The following is a 24,599-nucleotide window of genomic DNA, read 5'->3' on the forward strand; positions in this document are numbered from 1 at the left end:
CTTCCCAAAGGCCGCCCTGGGTTAGGCCCTGGGGACAGAAATGCCAATGAAGAACCAGACCCCTGCTCTCTGAGCCCTGGGTGGCTGCTGGGAGGGCTCCCGGGTGGGGGAGGAGGGAATAATACCAGAGACAGGTACTTCAAAGATGTGCGGGATTGTGCCAGGAGGGTTGCGGGTGGATAAGGGCGAGTGAAGAGCCAGGCAAGGCTTGCATGTTTCAGAGCGAGGAGGAACTTGGGGTGGGGTTGGTGCCCAATACTTAGTGGGGAATAGCAGGAGAGGGAGCTGGACAGGGGCAGGAGTGCACAGACTTCCCTCTGAGGGGAAGAGGGCACTGCTGAAGGCTGACAACGCCAGGGCCAGGTCTGGACCAGCACAGTATTTGGTAGGATGCCTAGCACAACCAGCAGCATGATTGCCCTCATCACTGAGTTATTCTGCAACCTCGAACTAGCACCTGCTCTGTGCCAGGCCCTGGTCGGGGCCGGGGGTTGCAGCCTGTGTCTGCCTTCAAGATGCTGCTGGTTTGGCTGGGAAGCCAGACGTGTTTGTGGAGAGTTCACAGCCCAGCGTGCACAGTGTCATCCGGGGGCATGTGCCTGGGCGAGGACCTATGCTTAGGGCTTGAGGTAACGGTTCTGCAGACTACACCTGGCTTTGGTCCCAAGCAGACCACATCCTCAAGGAAGCTAAAGTCCAAAAGCAGACACGTCCCATTTTCCTTCTCCCCCTTCCCCACCCCTTATCTCCCTGTAAGTGCTGATTCTGTTGTATGTGAGAAGAGGACTATATGCTCTCTTAAGTTCCTCTTCTCCCCATGAAGTGTGAAAAAGGGAAAGAACCCTGGGGCGGGGGTCCCTCTGTCATGCCTTCATTAGTTCAACACACGCTTATTCCTCACAGATAGCTGGGTAGAGGCTGGGTGGTGCTATGTACTCGCTGTGGCTCAGGGACACATCTTTGAAAGCCTACAGAGGACCCAAGAGGTACAACCAGGCTCACACTTGAGGTTGCATCTTTCCAGAGAACCCTTCCCTGAGAATCCTCACTGCGTGTTGTCCCGCACCTGGAGGCTGCGCTGGAGGTGCTGAGCTGCTGCCCCAGGCTTGGCGCCTCTCTGAACCACTCAGCTGATGTCCACCTGTTATGACTCACAATGCCTCCAGGCCAGATCAGCCGCAACAAAAGAGGTGTTGCCTGCCAAGCCATCAAACAGACCCTGGGCTCTCCTGTTTTTATTCAGCACATTCACTGAGGGCCTACTGTGTTGGAGGGGCTCCTCTAGGGGTGTGTGGAAGCCATCCTTCTTGTGGGGAGGTCAGCACAGCCTGAGAGAGGACTTTGTTCTAGGGGAGTGAACAGGTGAGGTTAATACAGGGTGTCTTGGGTCAGAGTCCCTAGAAGCAGAGCCTGAGGTGAGAATTCTTTGATTTATTGGAGAAGTGCTCTTGGAAGAAGGGAGTGAGGAAAGCAGGACAGGGTAGGGAAAACAGCTGCAGGGAAGTTAAAGTGTGCCCTCAAGTGGCGATAAGCTTCAGCCCAATCCCACAGGAAGCTGCAGAAATTGCACCTCAGAATTAGGCCTCTTTACCAGGGTCAGACCCAGCTCCAGGGGAGCTCACACCTCGGCAGAGCCAGGTGGCTGTGTCACCACCTGGACAATTTTTTTTTTCTAGAACATTTACTGAGTTATAGTTGACAATAAAATACAAATATTTGTAATGCACAATTTGATATGTTCTGATAATGTATGAAATCAGGATATGGAGGTATCCATTATCCGAAGTTTCCTCTGTCCTATCACTATAGATTCATTTACATTTTCTAGAATTGTATATAAGTGCAATTTAGTATGCACTTTTTTGCACTATCTTCTTACTGTTACAGAATTTACCAGGCGACTGGAAAATACACATACAGGAGTATTTGGAGATACAGGAAAAACCCATTTATTTCCAGATGTACTAGTACCGTGACTCAGGGGAGCTTGTTTCCAAATCCTGAGCAACCAATATGGAGGAAGCTTTCTCTTTATACCCTTTGGTTTCTTTGTCCCCTGTATGTGGATCAGACTTCCGGACCTTTCATGGGCTTTGCAAAAATCCCCGTGTGTTGGGATGGGGGCCATGAGACCACACCTAAACGCCTGGCTTGGTACCAGCGCTGAAAACCCCAGAGGGGTGTCTTGCTCATGGTTTATGGCCTCTGTAAAATGTGAGTATTTAGGTAAACAGGTCTTGCAAGACCAGATAATTAAGGAAGGGGCAGTGACTAGGCTATAGGCTAACAGGAATGTGCATTAGGGATACTAATTAACTAGGTACAGAGTCAGGCTGCTGGTCTCCCCCCGCCCCCAAAATGTCTTATTTTCCTCATCATTACAGCGTAATTATTTTGAGATTCATTCATGCTGCATTTATCAACAATTCATTCCCTTTATTGATGAGTAGTATTCCATTGTTGGAAATACCATAATTTGTTTTTCTATCTATCTGTTGATGGAAATTTGGGTTGTTTCCAGTTTGGGGGCTATTATAAGTACAGCTGATATGAACACCTGTGTACAAGCCTTTGGGTGTCCATGTACATTCATTTCTCTTGAATGAGTACTCAGGGGTGGAATGACTGGGTCATATGGTAGGCACATGTTTACTTCTCTGTGAAGTTACGAAACTTCCCAGAATGGTTGACCAAATCCCCATCACCAGTGAAAGAGTTTCTGTTCCTCCACATACTTGACAACACTTTGTATAGTAAATCTTTTTAAAAAAAAAAATATATATATATATATTTATTGATTTCATGGAGGAAGGGAGAGGGAGAGAGAGATAGAAACATCAATGATGAGAGAGAATCATTGATCGGTTGCCTCCTGCATACCCCCTACTAAGGATCGAGCCCACAATCTGGGCATGTACCCTTGACCGGAATCGAACCCGGGACCCTTCAGTCCACAGGCCAATGCTCTATCCACTGAGCCAAACCGGCTAGGGCATAGTAAATCTTTTTAATTGTAGTCATTTTAGTGGGTGTATCTAAATTGTGGTTTTAATTTAATTTCTCACAGCTAATGATGTTGGGTGTCTTTTCATGTGCTATTTGTTACCCTCCTTGGTGAGGTTGTTCAAGTCTTGTCCATTTATTTTGTATTAGATAGTTTTCATTGAGTATAAGGAGTTATTTAATGCTATATATTTGTCGGATATATTTTTTTCCAGACTGGCTTGCCTTTCTTTCCTTTTACCTTTTTTTTGAATCTTAAAATAATACTTATTGTTGAGAGTATTACAGATGTACCCCCCCCCCCCGCCATTGTCCTCCTCCACCTGGTTCCCACTCTACCTCAGGCCTTCACCACCCTATTGTCTGTGTCCATAGGTAAATGTATATATGCATATAAGATACTTGGTTAATCTCCCCCCCCCCCCCGCTTTCCCTCTGAGATTAGTCAGTTTGTTCCATGTTTCCATGCCTCTGATTCTATCTTATTCATCAGTTTATTTTGTTCATTAGATTTCTTGTTCTTTCATTCTGATTTTTAGATTCAGTTGTTGATAGATATGCATTTATTGCCATGTTATGTTTTTGTTGTTGCTGTTGTCCCCCCCCCCCTCCTCCTGCTTCTTCTCCTTCTCCTTCTCTTCTCTTTCTCTTTCTCCCTCTTAAAGAATACCCTTAAACATTTCATATAATCCTGGTTTGGTGGTGATGAGCTCCTTTAGCTTTTTCTTGTCTGTGAAGCTCTATCTGACCTTCCATTCTAAATGATAGCTTTGCTGGGTAGAGTAATCTTGTTTGTAGGTCCTTGCTATTTATCACTTCGAATATTTCTTGCCACTCCCTTCTGGCCTGCATAGTTCTGTTGAGAAATAGATGACAGTCATATAGGTATTCCCTTGTAAGTAACTAACTGCTTTTCTCTTGCTGCTTTTAACACATTGCAGACAGATCATGAGAATTTTCGTATTTTCTGTTCTAAGGCTTGTGGTCAATCACGAGAATTTTTTAAAAAGATAATAACTTGTAAGAACATGTAATAAATAACTTCAAAATGCAATGGGTATTTAATTTTAAAGCATGTCTTTAACATTAATGTAAAACGTTTTTTTTGTACTCGTTCAATAGAAACTTATCTGGCCACTGGGTAAAGCTAGCAATAAAACTACTGGTCCCCAGTGTGTTAAGATTCTCTCTTTGTCTTTATACCTTGGGATTTTAATTATGATGTGTCTTGGTGTGGGCCTCTTTGGGTTCCTCTTGTTTAGTACTCTCTGTGCTTCCTATACTTGTAAGTCTATTTCTTTCACCAGGTAGGGGAAGGTTTTTTTTTTATTTTTTTTATTTTTATTAGTTAAGGTATTACAGATGTGTCCTCATCCCCCCCATTAACCCCAGCCTCTCCCTCCCCCCCCCCCCCCGCCCCGCACACTCATGCTCCCATCCCCCTGTTGTCCATGTCCATTGGTTTGGCTTATATACATGTATACAAGTCCTTCGGTTGATCTCTTCCCCTTACCCCCGCCCTCCCCTACTTTCCTTCTGGGGATTGATAGCCTGATCGCTGTTTCTCAGTCTTTGAGTCTGTCCCTTTTCATCAGTCTATGTTGTTCTCTATAATCCACAAATGAGTGAGATCATGTGGTATTTATCTTTCTCTGACTGGCTTATTTCACTTAGCATAATGCTCTCCAGTTCCATCCATGCTGTTGCAAAAGGCAAGAGTTCCTTTTTTTTTTTACCGCAGCATAGTATTCCATTGTGTATATGTACCACAGTTTTCTAATCCACTCATCTGCTGATGGGCACTTAGGCTGTTTCCAAATCTTAGCTATGGTGAATTGTGCTGCTATGAACATAGGGGTGCATATATCCTTTCTGATTGGCGTTTCTGGTTTCTTGGGATATATTCCTAGTAGTGGGATCACTGGGTCAAATGGGAGTTCCATTTTTAGTTTTTTGAGGTAGCTCCATACTGTTTTCCACAGTGGCTGCACCAGTCTGCATTCCCACCAGCAGTGCAGAAGAGTTCCTTTTTCTCCACATCCTCTCCAACAGTTGTTGTTTGTTGATTTGTTGATGATAGCCATTCTGACAGGTGTGAGATGATAGCGCATTGTCGTTTTGATTTGCATCTCTCATGTAATTAGTGACTTTGAGCATGTTTTCATATGTCTTTCGGCCTTCTGTATGTCCTCTTTTGAAAAGTGTCTATCTAGGTCCGTTGCCCATTTTTTTATTGGATTGTTTATCTTCCTTTTGTTAAGTTTCATGAGATCCCTGTAAATGTTGGAAATTAAACCCTTATCGGTGGTATCATTGGCAAATATGTTCTCCCATGTAGTGGGTCTTCTTGTTGTTTTGTTGATGGTTTCCGTTGCTGTGCAAAAGCTTTTTATTTTGATATAGTCCCATTTGTTTATTTTCTCTTTAGTTTCCATTGCCCTAGGAGCATTATCAGAGAAGAAATTCCTTCGGCATATGTTTGCGATTTCGCTGCCTGTGGATTCCTCTAGTATTTTTATGGTTTCCCGTCTTACGTTTAAGTCTTTTATCCATTTTGAGTTTATTTTTGTGTATGCTGTGAGTTGGTGGTCTAGTTTCATCTTTTTGCATGTATCTGTCCAATTTTCCCAACACCATTTATTGAAGAGACTGTCTTGACTCCATTGTATGCTCTTGCCTCCTTTGTCGAATATTAATTGGGCATAGTGGTTTGGGTCGATTTCTGGGGTCTCTATTCTATTCTATTGATCTATATGTCTGTTCTTGTGCCAGTACCAAGCTGTTTTAATAACAGTGGCTTTGTAATACAGTTTGATATCTGGTATTGGGATCCCACCTACTTTGTTCTTTCTCAGGATTGCTGCAGCTATTCGGGGTCTTTTTTTATTCCAGATGAATTTTTGGAACGTTCGTTCTAGATTTGTGAAATATGCTGTTGGTAATTTAATGGGGATTGCATTGAATCTATAAATTGCTTTGGGTAGTATGGACATTTTGATGATGTTGATTCTACCAATCCATGAACACAGTATATTCTTCCATCTGTTTATGTCTTCCTCTATCTCTTTTTCCAGTGTCCTGTAGTTTTTTGCATATAAGTCTTTTACCTCCTTAGTTAAGTTTATTCCTAGGTATTTTAATTTTTTTGGTGCAATGGTAAATGGGATTGCTTCTGTAGTTTCACTTTCTGTAAGTTCACTATTGGTGTAAAGAAATGCCATGGATTTCTTAGCATTAATTTTGTATCCTGCTACATTGCCGAATTCATTTATTAAGTCTAATAGTTTTTTGATGGAGTCTTTAGGGTTCTGTATGTACAGTATCATGTCATCTGCAAATAAGGACAGTTTTACTTCTTCTTTTCCAATATGGATGCCTTTTATTTCTTCTTCTTCTCTGATCGCAACGACTAGTACTTCCAGTACTATGTTGAACAGGAGTGGTGAGAGGGGGCATCCCTGTCTTGTTCCTGTTTTTAGGGGGAATGGTTTTAGTTTTTGCCCATTGAGTATGATGTTGGCTGTGGGTTTGTCATATATGGCTTTTATTATGTTGAGGTATGATCCCTCAATTCCTATCTTGCTGAAAGTTTTTATCAAGAAAGGGTGATGGATTTTGTCAAATGCTTTCTCCGCATCAATTGATATGACTATGTGGTTTTTTTCTCTCAATTTGTTTATGTGATGTATCACATTTATTGATTTGTGGATATTGTACCATCCTTGCATCCCTGGGATAAATCCTACTTGGTCATGGTGTATGATCTTTTTGATGTACTGCTGGATCCGATTTGCTAGGATTTTGTTGAGGATTTTGGCATCTATGTTCATGAGGGATATTGGCCTATAATTCTCTTTCATTGTATTGTCTTTATCTGGTTTTGGGATTAGGGTGATGTTGGCTTCATAGAATGAGCTGGGAAGTGTTCCTTCCTCTTGGATCTTTTGACATAGTCTGAGGAGGATAGGTTTTAGGTCTTCCTTTAATGTTTGGTAAAACTCCCCTGTGAAGCTATCTGGCCCCGGGCTTTTGTTTGCTGGAAGCTTTTTGATTACTGCTTCGATTTCCTCCATAGTTATTGGCCTATTGAGATTTTTAGATTCTTCCTGGTTAAGTTTTGGAAGGTTGTATTTTTCTAGGAATATGTCCATTTCCTCCAGGTTGTCTAGTGTGTTGGAGTAGAGTTGTTCATAGTATTTTCTAACAATCCTTTGTATTTCTATGGGGTCTATTGTTATTTCTCCTCTTTCATTTCTGATTTTGTTTATTTGGGTCCTCTCTCTTTGTTTCTTGGTGAGCCTGGCTAGAGGTGTATCAATCTTGTTTATCCTTTCAAAGAACCAGCTCTTGGTTTTGTTGATCTTTTGTATTGTTTTTTTGGTCTCTATGTTATTTATCTCCGCTCTGATCTTTGTTATTTCCTTCCTTCTGCTTACAGTGGGCTTTTTTTGTTGCTCTCTTTCTAACTCTTTGAGTTGTAGGGTTAGGTCATTTATTCTCATTGTTTCTTGCAGTAGGCTTGTAGAGCTATGAACTTCCCTCTCAAGACTGCTTTTGCTGTGTCCCATAGGTTTTGGATTGTTGTGTTTTCATTGTCATTTGTTGCCATGATGCTTTTTATTTCTTCTTTGATCTCACTGGTAACCCAGTCGTTGTTTAATAGCATGCTATTTAGTCTCCATGTGTTTGATTTTTCTAGATTGTTTTTGTTGTAGTTGATTTCCAGTTTTATGGCTTTGTGGTCTGAGAAGATGCTTGATATGATTTCAATTTTCTTGAATTTGAAGAGACTTTGTCTGTGACCCAATATATGGTCTATCTTTGAAGATGACAAATGTGCACTTGAGGAGAATGTATATTCTGTGGCTTTGGGGTGAAATGTTCTGAAGATGTCAATTAATTCCATCTGATCTAGTGAGTCATTTAGGAGTGATGTTTCTTTGCTGAGTTTCTGTTTAGAGGATTTGTCCAGTGGTGATAATGGGGTGTTAAGGTCCCCTACTATGATTGTATTGCTGTCAATCTCTCCCTTGATCTTCTCCAGAAGATTTCTTACATATTTGGGTGCTCCTATATTGGGTGCATATATATTTACCAGAGTTATTTCTTCTTGTTTGACTGCTCCCTTTAGTATTATGAAGTGGCCTTCTTGATCTCTTTTTATGTCCTTCACTTTGAGATCTAATTTGTCAGATATAAGTATTGCTACCCTGGCTTTTTTTTCACTTCCATTGGCCTGAAAAACCTTTTTCCATCCCTTCACCATCAGTCTGTGTGCGTCTTTTTTTCTGAGGTGGGTTTCCTGTAGACAGCAGATATATGGGTCATGTTTTCTTACCCACTCATTTACCCTATGCCTTTTGACTGGGGAATTTAATCCATTTACATTTAAAGTTATTATTGATAGAAACTTGTTAGTCGCCATTTTTGTTCTTTACCGCTGCGTTCCTTCTTTGTTTCCTATTTTTTCTATTTACAGCAGACCCTTTAGCATTTCTTGCATTGCTGGCTTGGTTGTAATAAACTCCCGTAGACCGTTTTTGTCTGTGAAGCTCCTGATTTGACCCTCAATTTTGATTGATAGCCTCGCTGGGTACAGTATTCTTGGATTCAGACCCTTCCTTTGCATGACTTTGGATATTTCATTCCATTCCCTTCTTGCCTGATGTGTTTCTGTTGAGAAATCGGTCGCTAGTCTGATGGGGGATCCTTTGTAGGTAACTTTCTGTCTCTCTCTGGCTGCTTTTAAGATTCTTGCTTTGTCGTTGGTGTTTGCCAATTTAATTATTATGTGCCTTGGTGTCGGTCTTTTCGGGTTCATTTTGTTTGGGACTCTGTGAGCTTCTTGGATTTGTGTGAGTTTTTTCTTCCCTATATCAGGGAAATTTTCTGTTACTATTTTTTCAAACAGGTTTTCTATTCCTTGCTCAGTTTCCTCTCCTTCTGGCACCCCTAATTATTCGGATGTTGTTTCGTTTAGCGTTGTCCCAGAGTTCTCTTAGGCTCTCCTCTTGCTTTTTAATTTTTTTTTTCTAGAAGCTGTTCTGTTTGGGTATTTTTTCCTACCTTGTCTTCTAGCTCGCTGATGCGGTCCTCTGCTTCTTCTAGTCTACTGTTGATGCTTTCTATTGAGTTCTTTACAGCAGTGATGTCATTTTTCATTTCTTCTTGGTTTCTCTTCATTTCCTCTTGGTTCTTCTTCATTTCCTCTTGGTTCCTACATATATTGTTGAATTTGTCTTCCATTTTTTTCATCCACCTTATGACCATTTCTCTGAATTCTTTCTCTGACAGGTTGCTTGCCTCCATTGCCTCCATTTCGTTTACTTCCTTTTCTGATGATGCCTGTTTTTCTTTCATATGTGGGTTGGTTCTTTGTTTCACCATGATCTCTCTTCTCCAGGTGTTTGGTTATGTAGTTCTCTCTCTGCTGCGTTGATTTAAAGGCACAAAATACAACACAACAAGGCACAACGTACAAGGCACTGAACAAAATGTATTCACGATATTAATAACCCCAAATAAAGGAGACCACCCGAGCGAAGAGAATTAGGGCATAAAGAAGAAAAAAGAGAAAAAGATTAAAGAGAAAAAGAAAAAACAAAAAGGAGTGCTGAAATGAGATTGGGAAAAGGGAGAGAAGAAAAAAACAGACCAAAAAAAAAGTAAGAGGGAGAATGACATAGAGGTGGGGAAGAGGCTATGTGTATGGGGAGAAAACTCTAAGAGAACCGCAACTAATCTCAATAAATTCCAGCAGCAGATCCCTGGAGATTAATGCAAACTACAAACAACCACTAATATCAAGCAAGGCAAGGGAAAACAGAAACACAAAAATAACCAGAGAAAGAAAAAATAAGCAAAACAGAAAAATGAAAATGAAAAACAAAACAATCTCCCAAACAAGCATAAAAAAACCTAATATACTCAAAATCAAGCAAACACTAGCAAAACGACAGAGAGAGAGAGAAAAAAAATTGGATAGTGAAGACAGATAAGAGAGAGGTGTATATGGATTTAGAGCAAGGGATTGGAAATTAGATATATAAGTAGGGTGAAATTTAGACAGTGGGTAAAAAGAAGGAATAGGGAAAATCTAAAGCAGGAATAGGGTAAGAGAAACAGGACAGCAAACGGGGAAAAGTGAGGAAGGGAGTTTTGGCTTAAGGGTAAATGTGAGATAGAGAGAAATGATGCTAAAGGAACAATGAAAATAGAGTGTAGAAGACTAATCCCAAAATAAAATAAAAATAAAAAAAATAAAAAATAAAATGACACTTGAAAAAATGGTAAAATGATAGCAACAATACTGGTTAAAAAAATGTGGTAATTAAAATGGTAAAATCAAGTGATGAAAAAAAAATAAAATAGGTTCTTAATGAAATGGTGAAAAAAGAATTAAAAAAATATAAAAATATGCAGTAGTGAAGGTGCTTCAGATCTTCTACTCTTCTTTTTGGCACGCCTTAGTCCTGCCAGGCATTCAGGAGAGTGTTGAATTTCCCTGAGATACACTGTCCCTCCGTGCCGTAAACCACAGTCCTGATTTTAAGGCAGGTTGTATTTGTTTACCAGACTACCTTTATTTGTGATCACAGAAGAGACAGTTCGTGGCTCTGCCTCTGGGTGGCAGTGTGTCTGGATTGACCTCCGAGGTTATAAGTCCTCTCTATCAGTAGGGATTTTTTTCTCTATGGTACTTGAGACTGATTTGGGAAAGTCTACTGCCCAGAGCTGGTTCTTTAATGGTTACTGCCCGCTCTGCTTCCCAGGCTCCCCAAAAAGAACTTTCCCCTACAGGCTCTGCGAATGACCCCAACTGGGGAATCCCATGCACTGGGTTTAATAATCAAATGCACGGATCTAAGGGGAACTGTAACAAGAGCCTGATACTCTGTGTGAATTCGCAAGCCTCCACCTTCCAGGTCTGTGCACAGTCTCCGCGCGCCCACTCGCCCCTGGCACCAAGCAGCCAGGACACTGGCAAAGTCCAAGGCTGCTTTTTTACATCCAGTCCAGCTATGGGCTTATTTTTAGCGTTCCCTTCTGCCAGCAGCCCTGTGGGGCCCCTTCCCCGCTCGCGGGTCACGCTGGTCCCAAAGGCTGCGGACTCTGTGGGGCACAGATTTCGCCCCGCGCACGCGCAAGCTCTGTCCTCTCTCCAACCCGAACTGCAAACTGCACTTTTAGGGGAAGTCTAACCTTTCCATGAGAAGAAGCAGTGCTCGTCTGAGTTCATGCAGTCACGCTGCTTGAGATCCCCTGTTTCCAGGTTAGAAGCTGATCTCTGGATGCCAGCAACAGCTACCCAAGATGGCGCAGTCTCCGCTGCTGAGCTGACGCACCGAGAGAGGTTTCAGCCGCAGTCTCCAACCGTCCTTTTTTTTTCTGGGAGTTCTCAGTCTTTCCCAGCTTCAGACAGTCTCTCAGCTGAAAATCCTCTGCCTATTCGGGCTGTATGTTACCCGTTTCAGCTGCTCACCCTTATCTGCTCCAGGACAAGGCACAGGACACGTCCGTTTATACCTCTGCCATTTTCTCCTGGTAGGGGAAGTTTTATGTCATTATTTCTTTAAATAAATTGTCAATATCTTGCTCTCTCTCTCTTCTCCTTCTGGCACCCCCATAATGCGAATGTTGGTGTGCTTGAAGTTGTCACAGGAGCTCCTTACCCTGTCTTCTTTTTTTTTTTTATTCTTTTTGCTCTTCTGGTTGGGTGTTTTTTGCTCCCTTACATTCCAAATTGTTGATATGATTTTCAGAATCCTCTACTCTATTGTTGAATCCCTGTAAATTATTCTTTATTTCAGTTAGTCTATACCCAGTTTCTCACTGGTCTTTTTCATGTCTTTGACATACTAAGATTTTTGAAAGTCTCAGTAGGTCTCTGAGGCTCTCATTAAGATCATTGACTAACTTTATAATCATTGTTTAGAACTCTGTATCCAGTAGTTTGCTTGCTTCCATTTCTTTCATTTGTAACATGTTTCTTTGTCTGCATTTTGGCTGCTTATTTCTTTGTATTTGGTAGAACTGTTATGTCTCCTGGAATTGGTAGAGTGGCCTTGTGTATTAGATATACTGTATGGCCCAGTGGCTCAGCCTCCCCAATCACCTGAGCTGGGTGGGCACTCTAGTTGCACCCCTGTGTGGGCTGTGTGCACAGTCTTTCTGTAGTTGAGCCTTGATTACTGTTGTCATTACTAGGAGGAATTGATCTCCAGGCCAATTGGCTGTGAGGACCATCTGCGACTACAGTGGAAGAGCTGCTGTGCAGGAGACACCCTTATGGAGCAGGACTTGCTTCAATTGGGCTTTCATGCTCACTGAGTCTGCCCCTTGAGTGTGTCTTTCATCGAGGTGGTAGGGTTGTAATCCAATGTCGTTGGAAGATGTCCACCAGGTGCACTGGCTCTGGGGCCTCTGGCGAGGTTCAAAGTCAGCCATTGCTTGGGGCCAACCAGCACAAGCTAAAGAGAAATCTGAAGATGGCTGCCACTTGTATTGGGCTAGGACAGGGGTGGGCAAACTTTTTGACTTGAGGGCCACAATGGGTTCTTAAACTGCACCAGAGGGCCGGAACAAAAGCATGGATGGAGTGTTTGTGTGAACTAATATAAATTAAAAGTAAACATCATTACATAAAAGGGTACGGTCTTTTTTTTTTTTTTAGTTTTATTCATTTCAAACGGGCCGGATTCGGCCTGCGGGCCGTAGTTTGCCCACTGCTAGGCTAGGAAGTGCCTAAAGGAGGCCCAGCTGTGAATCAAGGCGGGTGATCCTAGTGCCAGTTCTTGGGCCTTTTATTGATAGGTTTGGAGCATGTTGACTCCAGCTGCTGCTTGTTTAAGAGATTTTAGCAAAGTCTGAGCCCTGAGCCAGGACAAGCCATTCATATGAAGAAGCAACTGCAAACAGCTTGGGTGGGACTGCAAATTGGATGGTCCAGGGTCTCAGGGAGTCACTAGGATGGAACGAACAGTGTGAGGCAGGCTGATGGAAACTCAGAGATGGCTACTAGTCAGCTCTGGGATGGAGGAGGTCTCAGCACAGGAGTAGTGAGCCCTGCAAGCACTCTGTCTGGGAGAAAACCACCCCCAAGTTCTTGCTCTGATGCCAGACAATCCAGTTCCTCCCCATATGTCCCTGGTTCCTTTCAAGCTACTGCCCCAGTGCTGGAACTCAGAGGGAGTGAGTCTGAGTAATTCCATGCACAGGCCCTTTAACAGGATCTTCCTCAGACTCCAACAGCCTGCATCATTCTCAGATTCAATCCCCACTCATTTTTATAGCCTGAAATTATAAGGACTTCTCTTCCTGGCACTGGAAGCCTGGGCAGAAGGAGTCTAGTATGGGGTCGTGACCCCTTGCTTCTCAGGGGGGACTGCAGCAGCCAAGATATCCCTTCTGAATAAAAAAAAACAACAACAACAACAAAACACACACACACATAAGTGTGGGTGCAGCCTGTTCTGTGATTCTGCCACTCCTACCAGTCTTCATGTGGCTTCTTCTTTAATTCCCTAGTTGTAGGACTTCCATTCAGTCAGATTTCAAGTGGTTTTGAATGATGGTTGTTCTGAAGATTAATTGTATTTTTTTATATTTGAAGGTTTTAAAAATTATTTTATGTACAAAGTGCATTCTGTCATAAGATAGATGTCTTGAACTACCCATTCATGAAGTTCACTTAGTCCAACGTAATGAAGCCCATGTCCTTCACATACTGACGGAAATATTGGTGGCACAAATTGAGGCTGTACTTCCAGATCAGACTGGTGGTTTGAGCAGACACAACACAAATGAGTACCCTGACCGAATTTCCTCGGATGGCTCCAGTAGAGTTGCTGGTGACCCATCTCACTCTCTCTGTAGCAACAAGGCAAAGGCAGATTAGTTGTATTTTTTACGTGATTGTGGGAGGATTCAAGTACTGCATTTACCTATGCTGCCATCTTGACTGGAAGCCTCTATCTATTCTTGCACTGATACCATATTTTCTTTTTTTTTTTTTCTGGTTAATCCTAACCAAGGATATTTTCCACTGATGTTTTAGAGAGAAAGGAAGGAAGGGAGAGAGAAACATTGATGTGAGAGAGACACATTGATTGGTTGCCTCCCACATGTGCCCCAACATGAGCTTGCAACCGAGGTACATGTTCTTGACTGGAATCAAACCTGGGACTCTTCAGTCCATGGGCTGATGCTCTAGCCCAGGGGTGGGCAAACTTTTTGACTCAAGGGCCACAATGGGTTCTTAAACTGGACCGGAGGGCCGGAACAAAAGCATGGATGGAGTGTTTGTATGAACTAATATAAATTCAAAGTAAACATCATTACATAAAAGGGTACGGTTTGTTTTTTTTTTAGTTTTATTCATTTCAAATGGGCCGGATGTGGCCCGTGGGCTGTAGTTTGCCCACGGCTGCTCTAGCCACTAAGAAATACCAGCTAGAGCCATATTTTCTTAATTATTGTAGCTTATTATAAATCTTCATAGCTGTTAGTGCAAATCTTACCTAATAATAGACAAAGATGCAAATTGGCCATACCTTCGCTACGCTAACCAGCCAATCAGAGTGATATGCAAATTAACCACCAACAGATATGGCGGTTAATTTGCATACGCAGGCTCCAAGCGGTGGAGCGAAGCCTGACAGCCCCGGGGCCGGTGGAGCAGCGAAAGTCTCATGGCCACGGGCCCAGCAGAGCAGTGAAAGCCTCATGGTCGCGGGGCCCACAGAGCAGCAAAAGCCTCACGACCGCAGGCCCAGCTCCAGCCAGAGCCTAGAGATGAGCAAAGGCCTGGGTTCCAGGTGCCGGAGGGAAACCGGTGCCAGCAGCCAGGGGAAAGGAAGGCCTATTGCACTAATCTCTTCATGCAACAGGCCTCTACTAATCTATAATAATAAAAGCATAGCATGCTAATTAGACCAGACATACTTCAGGACATCCTTTCGTTCTTCTGGACAAAGCTGGGGCTGCTAGGGAAGCCCAGGTTCCAGGTGCCAGAGGGAAGCTGATGCTGGCAGCCAGGGGAAGGAAGGCCTACTCTTGCACAAATTTCATGCATCAGGCCTCTATTCTATGTATATAAAAGCCAAGCGACTGGAACGACAGAACGACTGGTCGCTATGATGCACACTGCGGCGGTCAACCAGCCCGATCAAGGCCCCGATCGGCACCCCCAACAGCCCACAGCCTCTACCCCCAGGCAGCCCAGCCCCCGATCGCCCCCCCTCCCCAACCATGATTGGGGGTGGCGCTGGCTAGCCAACCTCCTGCATCCCCTCTCCCCCGCCAGTCTGATTGGCCCCCATCAGGGTGGGCTTGCCGAACCCCACCTGTGCATGAATTCATGCACCAGGCCTCTAGTTCAACAATATGTTTTTAAAGATTGCTTTGGCTTTCTCAGTCCTTTGAATTTCCATGTAATTTTACTTATAATTTCATCCTAATTTTAGAATTAGAATGTCAGTTTCCACAAATAAACTCTCACACTCACTTTCCAAAGCTTTCTTTTCCTATCATCAGGAAACCTGAGACCTCAAATGAGCCCTCAGAATGTTGTCTGAATGACATAAAATTAGAGTCCAGGAATATTTTATACAAGCCAGTGATCCAATAATTCACTGATTCATTCTCATTCTCATTCATATTTCTCTGACTCTGTCTCTCTCTCTCCAAATTGTGTCTGTGTTATTAAAGATAATTTGCATTAGGAATCACGATTTTTCAGGCAGGTCATGGGTGACCATGGTATATAGCAACTTTCAAATTTCCTTATTTCCATAGACTACAGAAAAGGAAAAGCTACAAAACCAAAGAAAGTCTATTTGAGGAGGACATTTAATTAAAATTGCAGAATTTAAAAATGCACACAAACAGCCCAATAGTCCCTGGCCCCTTTGAGGGACTCCGTCTCAGTGTTGTCAATGAAAATACTAGATTTGAAACCTGTCAGAAAAGGAGTGCCAAGTCTCAAGAGGTCTGGGTTTAAGGACAGGAAGTTCATTCTCATGGCACAGAGGAAAGGAGAAGAGGACCTAAATAGTTTTAATTTCCCCACACCACAGCAAATGCCATAGTTGCTGTGGATGTCAGTGAATCCCTTCTCTTGGCAACCAAGAGGAATACTTCCAAAACTAGGGAAGCAAAACCATGTGATTTCAGTCCAGCTCCTAAGATACTCGGCGATATTAGCCTTTCTCTGAAACAACAGTAAACCGTTCTCTGTGCTAATGTAGCTTTAAGTTTTTTCTGCACCTGTATAAAACTTGATAAAAACAATAAACTAGAGAGAAACCAAGATGGCGGCATAGGTAAACACCGGAGTTTGCTGCCTCGCACAACAACTTCAAAAATACAACTAAAAGACGGAACGGACATCATCCAGAACCACAGGTAGGCTGGCTGAGTGGAAATTCTACAACTAGAAGGAAAGAGAAAAGCATACCAAGACTCAGAGGAGGCGCAGTGCGGAAGTAAAATACTAAGGTGCGGAGATGCATGCGGAGCGGGCTGGTGGCTGAGGGCGCGGTTGTCGTTTTCAATCGGGAGGGAGTCTCAGGCTCTGAGCTCCAGTTCTGGGCGAGTGTCTAGGGACCCAGACTCATACGGGAGAAGCAGGACTGTCTGGCATCGGTCGGAACTCGAGGGCAGCTTTCTCTCCGAAGGGCTTGCAGTGATTACTGGGACATTGAGAAGCAGAGCCTCTGAGGGCAGGACTGAGAGCAGCCATAACTGCTAGCCCTGCCCTGTTGATCCCGTGGGACCCGCCCTGCCCAAGCCCTGCAGGGAGGCTTTTGCTGGATAGCCTCAGGCAAAGGCTAGATTAGCACCTCCCTAGAGATCCAGGAGCCAGGAAACCCAGAGGTCAGAGTGGGACCATCCAGTTTGCAGCTCCGTGGAACCATAAAGGACACACTCAGGGGGCAGACTCAGTGAGCACCAAAGCCCCATTGAAGCAGGTCTTGCCCCAGAGTGCTGTCTCCAGCACAGAAGTTCTCCCATTCCAGACACAGCTGATTCTCACAGCCAATTGGCCTGGAGATCAATTCCTCCCAGTGATACCTACAACAATCATGGCTTAACTACAACAAGACTGTGCACAAAGACCACAAGGGGGTGCACCAAGAGTTTCCTCTTCAGGTAATTGGGGAGGCTGAACCACTGGGCCCTAGAGGACACTTTATCAACACAGGGAAGCATAAAAAAATGCGGAGACAAAGAAAAAGGACACAAATGACAGAAATGGAAGAAAGCAAACTACTGGATATAGAGTTCAAAACCACACTTTTAAGGTTTTTCAAGAATTTTCTAGAAGCTGCCGATAAACTTAATGAGATCTACAAGAAATCTAATGAGACCCTCGAGGTTGTGATAAAGGACCAACTAGAAATTAAGCATACACTGACTGAAATAAAGAATATTATACAGACTCCCAACAACAGACTAGAGGATTGCAAGAATCAAGTCAACGATTTGAAATACGAAGAAGCAAAAAACACCCAACTGGAAAAACAAAATGAAAAAAGAATCCAAAAATACGAAGATAGTGTAAGGAGCCTCTGGGACAGCTTCAAGCGTACCAACATCAGAATTATAGGGGTGCCAGAAGAAGAGAGAGAGCAAGATATTGAAAACCTATTTGAAGAAATAATGACAGAAAACTTCCCCTACCTGGTGAACGAAATAGACTTACAAGTCCAGGAAGCACAGAGAACCCCAAACAAAAGGAATCCAAAGAGGACCACACCAAGACACATCATAATTAAAGTGCCAAGAGCAAAAGACAAAGAGAATCTTAAAAGCAGCAAGAGAAAGAAACTCAGTTACCTACAAGGGAGTACCCATACAACTGTCAGTTGATTTCTCAACAGAAACTTTGCAGGCCAGAAGGGAGTGGCAAGAAATATTCAAAGTGATGAATACCAAGAACCTACAACCAAGATTACTTTACCCAGCAAAGCTATCATTCAGAATTGAAGGTCAGATAAAGAGCATCACAGATAAGAAAAAGCTAAAGAAGTTCATCACCACCAAACCAGTATTATATGAAATGCTGAAAGGTATCCTTTAAGAAGAGGAAGAAGAAGAAAAAGTTAAAGATACAAATTATGAACAACAAATACACATCTATCAACAAGTGAATCTGAAAATTAAGTGAATAAATAATCTGATGAACAGAATGAACTGGTGATTATAATAGAATCAGGGGCATAGAAAGGGAGTGGACTGGCTATTCTTGGGGGGGAAAGGGGTGAGGGGGATGCAGGAAGAGACTGGACAAAAATCGTGCACCTATGGTTGAGGACAATGGGTGGGAAGTGAGGAAGGAGGGTAGGGTGGGTACTGGGTGGAGGGGAGTTATGGGGGGAAAAAGAGGAATAAATGTAATAATCTGAACAATAAAGATTTAATTAATCAAAAAATAATAATAAAAATTAAAAAATTTAAAAAAAACAATAAACCAAACAATGTAGAACACAAGAACACAGTTATAAAAAAATGCACACACTTTACCCAGCACCTCCATTTTTAAAAATATTTCTTTTACTGATTTCAGAGAGGAAGGGAGAGGGAGAGAGAGAGAGAAACATCAGTGATGAGAGAGAGTCATTGATCGGCTGCTTCCTACACACCCTCTACTGGGGATTGAGCCCACAACCTGGGCATGTGCTCTGACTGGGAATCGAACCGTGACCTCAACCACTGAGCCACACAGGCGGGGCAGCACCTCCATTTTCTGTAGAGTTGGTTATACACTCCCTTTTCTGCAAAGTGCCTTTATAGGAAGAGCAGAGTTAGCTGGAAAGAAGCCCACCCCTCTGGTTCACCCTCCCGTGGGGCTGCTTTTTCTTTAGCTTCTCCTTGGGCTGGGCGGTGACACTTCTTCCTTTCATGCTGCTTCCTACTCATTATGCTTTAAAATTAGTTCCATGCAGTTCTTGGGAAACTGCAGTACTCTGAAAAAATATTTAAATATTTTGTTTTAACCAATAGATCTGAAAAAATGCTAATCTGTTCTAGATAGCTACCTTCAGGAAGCACCACAAATTTAAAAAATGACAATAGCTGCGAGGTGTGAATGGATCAAAATTATGCCTATTGTTTTTGTCAGATTGGCAAAAAAAATATTTTTTGGCATGCCACACAATTTTACTACATAATTAATGTATGTGTATGAGATAAACAGGGTTGAAAAGCTCTGCCTTAAGTGAAATCATCTATTATCTTTTTGCATGTAAGTGTCATCGTAAGAAACATTCAAACCTGTAGAGACTTTTTGTGAGTTTATGTGAGCCAATCTGATGACAATTGCCAGGAAGCAAACTCTCAATGGATTGATAAAATGCTCCAGAGAATGGCAGTTTTGTGCCTTATTTTATACATTACAATCAAAAGAGAAGACGTAAGTGGGTTACATGAAATCCATTGGTGATAGGTTAGGGAAGAAAGAGACAGCAAATGAGGGAAACTTCTGGGATTGGATAAAAAATAAAGTGATGGGCACACACTTTTACCTAGGTGAGTGCAGGATGGTTAGCAGTCACCAGTTAACTCAATAACAGTGAGGGGATTTGTGGTCTCTGCTCTAGTGCAGTACCTGTGCTCAGATGGGTCCAGAAAAGGGAACTTATTTTGATATTCCATAGGTATATTATCATAGATGCAAAGAGCAATAGACAGGTTCAATTAAGGTAAAGGTGGACTTTTGTCAGGGAAGGTTCTAGCCTAGGACATGACTACCTGCCATAAACTGCTTCTAGTTAAAAAGTTTTAATTTCAGACCATCCTTTGTGGTTATTTTAGGCCTCTGAGTTTGTAAGGCCGCCACACATGCCTCCCCTGAGCTTTTCAGGGTTAGTATGTGGCCCCTTTTTGTCCACATAAGATAACATACCTTAGCCCAGCCAGTTTGGCTCAGTGGTTGAGTGTTGACCCATGAACCAGGAGGTCCCAGTTTAATTCCTGTTCAGGGCACATGCCCAAGTTGCAGGCTCCATCCCCATTAGGGGGCGTGTAGGAGGCAACTGATCAATAATTCTCTCTCATAATTGATATAATAAAATATGTTTAAAAATAAAAATGAATAAAATAAAAAGTTCAATGAAGAAATTTGGATATATTTGATGGAGATTTTCACATATTTGAGTGATTATTCCATTGATTCAACAGATGATCTGATAAGGAAAATTTTCCCATCAAACTTCTTTTTTAAAAAAATATATTTTATTGATTTTTTACAAAGAGGAAGGGAGAGGGATAGAGAGAGTTAGAAACATTGATGAGAGAGAAACATCGATCCAGCTGCCTCCTGCACACCCCCCACCGGAGACGTGCCCACAACCAAGGTACATCCCCTTGACCGGAATCGAACCTGGGACCCTTCAGTCTGCAGGCCGATGCTCCATCCACTGAGCCAAACCGGTTAGGGCCCCATCGAATTTCTTAATAGTATTACTCCTTCGGGAATGCTGTGTCATAAGTTAAAATTGAAAGTGGGTGCAATCATCATGCTATTGAAAAATCTTAATAGTAAATGGGGTCTTTGCAATGGTACTAGATTTATTATCAAAAGATTACAACCTAACATTATTGAAGCTGAAGTTTTAACAGGACCTGCAGAGGGAGAGGTTGTTCTGATTCCAAGAATTGATTTGTCCCCATCTGACACTGGTCTCCCATTTAAATTAATTCGACGACAGTTTCCGGTGAGGCCAGCATTTGCGATGATTATTAATAAATCACAAGGACAAACTCTAGACAGAGTAGGCATATTCCTACCTGAACCCGTTTTCTGACATGGTCAGTTATATGTTGCTTTCTCTCGAGTTCAAAGAGCATGTGACGTTAAAGTTAAAGTTCTAAATACTTCATCACAGGGGAAATTAGTCAAGCACTCTGAAAGTGTTTTCACTCTTAATGTGCTGTACAGAGAGACATTAGAATAAGTTTAATCACTTTATCAGTCATTGTTTGCATCACTGTTATTTTTATATCATGTTTTTGTTGTTTTCCTATCATGTTTTTGTTGTTTTCCTATCATGTTTTTGTTGTTTTTATATCATGCCTCTGTTGTTGTTATATCCTTTTGTTACTGTTTATTTATTAATAAATTTCTATATTATTTTCATATACATTTTACTAATTTCCTTTCATCTCGCATACTTCTATTATAGAGAAAGGGCAAATAGCAATATTAAAATATTTCTGCTAATTAATTCCCTTTTAATGTGCACGAATTTTGTGCACTAGGCAACTAGTTTTCTCATAAAAACCCCCTTGCCTTAACCCTGTAATTGGGACACTATTTGGGTTTCTGTCTGAATCTGTGCTTTCCAAATTGCAATTCTTTGATCCCAAATAGATGTTTGTTGCCCAGCCAGTGTGGCTCAGTGGTTGAGTGTCTACCCATGAACCAGAAGATCAGTTTGATTCCTGGTCAGGGCACATGCCTTAGTTTCACGCTCAGTCCCTAGTAGGGGGAGCGCAGGAGGCAGCCAAACAATGATTCTCATCATTTATGTTTCTCTCTCCCTCCCCCTTCCTCTCTCTAAAATCAATTTTTAAAAATGCTTGTTGCCACCCTGGCTGGTTTGGCTCAGTGGATAGAGTGTCGTTGGCTTGTGAACTGAAGGGTCCCAGGCTTGATTCCAGTCCAGGGCACATGCCCGGGTTGCGTGCTCAGTCCCCAGTGGGCGGCGTGCAGGAGGCAGCCAATCAATGATTATCTCATCATTGATGTTTCTCTCTCTCTCTCTCTCTCTCTCTCTCTCTCTCTCTCTCTCTCTCTCTCTCTCTCCCTTCCTCTCTGAAATCAATAAAAAACATTTAAACACACACACACACAAATACTGAAGTACATTTTAAAAAAATGCTTGTTGCCTTTCATTTTGGCTTCTTAATTTTAGGTTAACATTAGTGTCTGGATCGAATCAAATTGATAGAATTGATGTTAGAAGACAACACATATTTGGTGTCAGGGGAAAAGAAAGCGCTGCAGAGGAAACGTTCGGGGTAATAAAAATGTCCCTTATCCTCATTATGTAGTAATTACATGGTTATGTATTACGCATTATCCGAACCATGGAAGTGTACAATAAAGTTGAACATTTAAATGTAAGGTTGCGGAAACAGATCTAAATTCTGGAGGAGGATAAGGAGGTCCTGTGATAGGAGCTGAGGAACAGTCCAGGCAAGGAGACTAGAGGCAGAGGATGGGGCTCCGTGGGGGACCTCAGCCAGAAGACAGAATGGATAGACTGCCAACTGGGTTCCAACAGTCAGGAAGAGGTTGTGAGAGTGGGGAAGGACATGTAATGAGAACAGAGCCATAGTTGTCTAATAATTATTCACCTTTTTTAAAAAATATATTTTTAATGATTTTAGAGAGGAAGGGAGAGGGAGAGAGAGGTAGAAACATCAATGATGAGAGAGAATCATTGATCAGGTGCCTTCTGCAAACCCCCTACTGGGGATCAAGCTCGCAACCAAGGCATGTGCCCCTGACTGGAATCGAACCCAGGACCCTTCAGTCTGCAGGCTCTATCCACTGAGCCAAACAAGCCAGGGCAACATTAGGAAACTGGAGAATGAAACAGGCCTGTAACAGAGAAGACACCTTGAAGCCCAGATGGGTCCATTAGTCGGAAAAGAAATACGTTTTGAGGACAGGCTAAGGATAGGACACGCTTTGATTTGGTTGCTGCACCAGGACCCTGACCCCCTCCCGGAGTTTTCCTCAGGAATGCTGACCATTCTCCTGTCCCAGGAACGGGCTGAGCTGTTTATAACATCACAGAAGATTAGACACCTAGTTATCAGACTTTCAGCTCCTGAAGGCCGGACTGCAGACTCTACCCTCCCCTTTCCATGTTACATCTGTAGCTCGCAGCTGCATGTAGCTACCTTCTCCCGTGTGTGTATGTAAACAGCCAACTGGAAAGGAGGGTCAGAGCAGATTTTGTGGATGCCCTGCTGCTCTCCCTGCTGCCGGCACTATTGGAATAAACGCTCTTAAATGATCCAACCCTGTCTCTGCTTAATTGGCTCAAGCAGTGACAGGTAGCCTGGACCCCTCGGTTGTCCAATTACAGTTCCACAACTGAAGAGGATTGGGGACATATTGGTCCTATGTACTATATGGATGCCTCCAATTGGGCATGGAGCTAAGGGGCCAGTGTACAAGGAGAGCTGGCAGGCACATTGCACCTTATAAAAGGGTAGTGAGTAGAAGTGCCTGATGAGGGAGGGAGGAGGATGGAGCCAATGCACAGAGGTCAGGTCTGAAAACAGGAAAAGCAATCTTTATGCCAACTCCCAGCTCCAGATGGCACAAGGCCAGGCAATATTCCTTTGTCTCTCCCCAGGTTCTTTGACATCCCTTTTTGCTTTCCTTGAGTTTGTTTTAATATATTTCTATTCCTTATAACCAAAAAGAGCCCCAAATTAAAAGTTCTTAAACTGGGGAAAAATTATTATAGTAGATAATCCTAATACATAAATTTTCCTACAATCTGAAAAAGACAAAATTTGTAATCCTATATAATAAAACCCTAATATGCAAATAGACCAAACGGTGGAACAACCGGTCGCTATGATGCGCACTGACTACCAGGGGGCAGACACTCAACGCACAGGATGGGGCTCCCTCCTATCTGAATCGGGCCTGGGGGATCAGGCTGAAACCGGCTATCTGACATCCCCCGAGGGGTCTTGGATTGGGAGAAGGCGCAGGCCAGGCAGAGGGCCTCTAGTCCGTATATATAAAAGCCTAAGCGACTGGACAACCGGCCAGTAGCTGTGATGCGCATTGACCGCCAGGGGGCAGACGATCAATGCAGGAGAGCTGCCCCCTGGTGGTTAGTGTGCTCTCACAGCAGGAGTGCTGCTCCGCTGATAAGCGGGCACCAGACACCAGGCTCATGGCTGGCGAGTGCAGCTGCAGTGGCATGAGCCTCTCAAATGGACACTCCCCCTGGGCACCCAAGCAGCAAAGGGGGCAGGCATGGGGGGCCTGGATGAGTGGGAACAGTGCTGCGCCCACCCCGGGCTTGAGCTCCTCCCCGGCTGCCTGCTGCTTCTCGCACTACTTCGTGCTGTGTGGGATCCATGTGGACAGCAGGCTGGAGCCCAGTGAGCAGTGGGTCAGGCCCGGCCGCGGCGGTGCGGAGGTCACTGATTCCCGCAGGCCAGGCCGAGGGACCCCACCAGTGCACAAATCCGTGTGCAAATCCGTGCTCCCAGCCTCTAGTGCAAAAATAAATGGAATGAATAGATAATTCATAAAGGAAGAAATATATATGGTTTATGAATGCAAAAAATAGCCCGTTTGGCTCAGTGAATAGAGTGTCAGCCTGCAGACTGAAGTGTCCTGGGTTCAATTTTGGTCAAGGGTACATGCCCGAGTTGTGGGCTCAATCTCCAGTAAAGGGCATGCAGGAGGCACCTGATCAATGATTCTCTCTCATCATTGATGTTTCTATCTCTCCCTCTCCGAAATCAATAAAAATGTATATTTTTAAAAACTTCATTGTAATAAAAGAAACTTTAGTTGACATAATTACAGACCTTTTTATTTCCTATCAATT

The 24,599-nt window shown here is 43.0% G+C and overlaps 1 pseudogene; it reads right to left on the reverse strand.

Moving 5' to 3' along the window:
• Window positions 1-13,693: 13,693 nt before the first annotated feature.
• Window positions 13,694-13,862, reverse strand: LOC118657666 (annotated as a pseudogene).
• Between the last annotated feature and the right edge of the window lie 10,737 nt (window positions 13,863-24,599).

Source organism: Myotis myotis, unplaced genomic scaffold (genome assembly GCF_014108235.1).
Source record: "Myotis myotis isolate mMyoMyo1 unplaced genomic scaffold, mMyoMyo1.p scaffold_m19_p_6, whole genome shotgun sequence".
Classification (NCBI taxonomy): Eukaryota; Metazoa; Chordata; class Mammalia; order Chiroptera; family Vespertilionidae; genus Myotis; species Myotis myotis.